Consider the following 3570-nt stretch of genomic DNA (forward strand, 5'->3'; position numbering starts at 1 on the left):
GGCGCTTGTAAAAGGCTGGCATGAACCACACCAGACTTCCCCAGCTGAAAGGTATATACACTGGTTCATTAACAATTCAAAAGATTTAAGAAGAATGTAAACTGCATCACATTTGAGGAAACCCAACACTATATTAATATAAACATCATAGAATTGGTCCCCCAAGCTCTCTTCTCAGCCCTCTTTCTTTCATAATACTTCCTCAGCTAGCAATTTCATTCATTCCCACACTCTTCAAATTGGTCATTCCATCCCCAATCTTGTTATGAGGGTTACTGTGAGGATCAAGTGGAATAAATATTTGTAAAGTCTTTAGTGGAGCGCCCAGCACATAGTAGGGACTTAATAAATGTTTACCTTCCTCAGTCTTACCCTGATTCACCAGTGATATTTCTACTACCTATGGATACCTACACTTAGATGTCCCTCAGGCACCCTCAAATTCTAACATATCCAAATTAAACTTATCTCTTCCCCGCTCCACCTGAACCTGTCCTTCCTCCTAAATCTCCTATCTTTTGGAATGTACCAGTACCATCTCAGTCACCTAGGCTCAATACCTGTTACCTTTGACTCTTGTATAAATGGAAGAGCATTAATTCTGAAGCAGACGATAAGTCTAAATCCTGCCCCTAACATCCCCAGGGAAAGTCAAGTCTCTTCTGGGCTTATTTCTGCATCTGTAAATGAAGCCTAGGCTCCTAGGTGATCTACTTCTTTACTCTCCCTCATCTCTACATCTAATCATGTACTAGGTCCTCTCCATTCTTCCTTAGTAATATTTCGGGGGTCTGTTCTATTATTCCTAATCCACTGCTAGGCACCCTGATTCAGGTCATCATTACTCTTCCTGAAGCAGAAATACCTTAATAGCCTTCTAACTTCTCTCCCTTCCTCAGTCTCCTTGGCTCCCTAGTTCTTAATTATTATTTGTTTGTTTGTTTGTTTGTTTATTTATTTATTCATTCATTCATTCATTCTAATACACAAGTCTGAATACTCACTGCCCTGCCATCTCCTGTGGTCTTCCAAGATTGACAGGATAATATACAAACTATCTTACCAATCAAGATCAAGTAAGTGATAATAGGTTTAAATCTGAAATGGGTCAAAGAGACAATCTAATCTAACCTCAATGAATTTACAGATTAAGAAACTGAGTTTAAGAGATTAAGCAAACTGTCCAAGGTAACAGTGGGATAAGTGCTGAAGGAAGAATTTGAACCCAGGTCTTTTGAGTGCAGAGCCAAGGACTCTCCCTGCCTGCTCCACAAATGGTAAAACCTGTCTCTAATCTACTTTTCCAGTCTATGGATGCTATTTAACCCAGCTAGGGGGCCTCGAGGTTAAAGAGGGTGTTGCCAAACCCACCTTAAGAGAACAGAAGCTTAAGTTGCAAATGCTCCCCATACATTCCTCTTCCTCAATAGCCCTAAAGCCTCCAAGTCACATAAGGCCAATAATAACTCACATTTCTATAGGGAAAGATGCAAAGCCTTGTATTTAAGCTTTACAAGCTTCAGTAAAGCAAGCTCGATAGGAATCTCACAATGTGATGGTACAGCCAAGGCTGAATGTGATCTGGAGCCCTAATGAAGAGTCAGAGCTTCCAGGAATAGGGAAGAAGCATCCCTGTACTTGGCCTGGGTCATGTCCCACCCTGGAGACAATCTGGTTCTGGGCACATTTCCACAAAGACATTTTTAAACTGCAGTGTCCAAAGGAAGGCAACAGAATGATAAAGGGCATCTGATTTATGTCACATGAGGACTCTAAAGAAACTGGAGATTTCAGCTTAGACAAGAGAAGACTTTGGAGTCACAAGATAGATGTCTTCAAGCATGTGAAGGGAACCAGGGATTTGAATAATGTCATAATCATAATAATAGTTAATATTTATAAAGCACTTATTATATGCCAGCCACCATGTTGAGTGCTTTATATTTTATCTCATTTGATCCTCACAACAACCCTGGGAGATAGGTGCTATTATTATCCCCGTTTTGTAGAAGAGAAAACTGAGGCAAACAGATTAAGTGACTTGCCCAGGGTCATTCAGCTACTAAGTGTCTGAGGCCAGATATGAACTCAGGTCTTCCTGACTCTGGGTCCAGCACGCTATCCACTGCACCACCTAGCTACCCTATTAGATTACACTTTTTTATTTGGCCCCAAAGGGCAGAAGTGTGAATAATGGTGAAAGTTGCAAAAATGCAAATTTTGGTTTGATGTAAGGAACACTTTCCTAACAATGAGAGCTTTTCCCAAAGTAGAATAGGTCAGCTCCGTGGTGTTCCTCTCTCCTGGGAGGATGACCACTTGTCAGGCTTTTTCAGTGATGGGTTGGTCCAGATGCCCACACTGACATTCTATGGTAAGATGCTTGAGTCCTCTGCTGTTCACAGAGCACCTTCCTCACCCAGGGAGTTAGGCTGTTCAGCACTTCTTTGATGCTACTGTCCAACACAACCCAGGCTCATGGAAAAATCTGTACTATGGACACATCCATCATTCATCCAGCAGTTGTGCTGCCTCAGGCCCTTAGCTCTGCCACTGCCTGTTCTTCTACCTCTCATTTCTGACAAATTTCCCTTCATAAATTTGCTAGAGTGAAGCTCCTATGAATCACAGAATATTAAAACTAGAAGGCATCATAGAACAAATGCTTTAGGGAAGGAAGGAACCCAGGAAGTGAGTTAGGCTTTCAAAGAAAACAACTGGAGCAAGAACTGAGGTTTCAGCAGGGGAAGAGCATGACTTGCTCACGGCCACACAAATAGCAGCAAATCCAGAACTAGCAGCCTGACTGCTAACTTCCAACCTGAGGCTCTCCCCACTCTACCACACAGGGCCCCCCACCTTAGAACTTTCTCACAACTTCAAATCTTTAGAGCTGGTGACCTTGAAGAGAAAGAGCAGGGTAAGTAATAGCTGTACTGTAGTAGAAAGAGCCCCAGACTGACAGAGGAGGCTGGCCTGGATCCCACCTCTGAGGGCCCTTCCAACTCAGGGACTCAAATGAAATGAAATAAGGCCATCGTTACTTTAAGAAGTATCTTACAATTAGATGTTTAGAATTATAAATATTACTTTAAATAAATGATAAAGAATCTTTATAATCTACATGAGGTGAGATGGACGTATAAGACTATTATAGAAGATAAGAATGAGAAGCCTAAGGGAGTGGGGAGGAAGGGATTTAAGTGGAACACCTCTGGCCATAACTTTTAAATAGCCTATGTTCATATTAAGATGACTAGAATAACAGTTTCGTTAATACATAAATCGGGGCAGCTAGGTAGCACAGTGAATAAAGCATCGTCCCTGGATTCAGGAGGACCTGTGTTCAAATCTGGCCTCAGACACTTGGCACTTACTAGCTGTGTGACCCTGGGCAAGTCACTTAACCCTCATTGCCCCCCCCCAAAAAAAAACCATAAAATTCAATGTTCTTTAAAAACTTCATCAAGTTTCTTGTACTAGGGTGATAATTCATGTTACCCAGGAGTAGAACAGGAAGTAGTAAATTAGCTTTCACCCTTCTCAAGGAAAAAACCTTAAAGACAAAGA

The sequence above is a fragment of the Dromiciops gliroides genome, chromosome 1 (assembly GCF_019393635.1).
Source record: "Dromiciops gliroides isolate mDroGli1 chromosome 1, mDroGli1.pri, whole genome shotgun sequence".
NCBI lineage: Eukaryota > Metazoa > Chordata > Mammalia > Microbiotheria > Microbiotheriidae > Dromiciops > Dromiciops gliroides.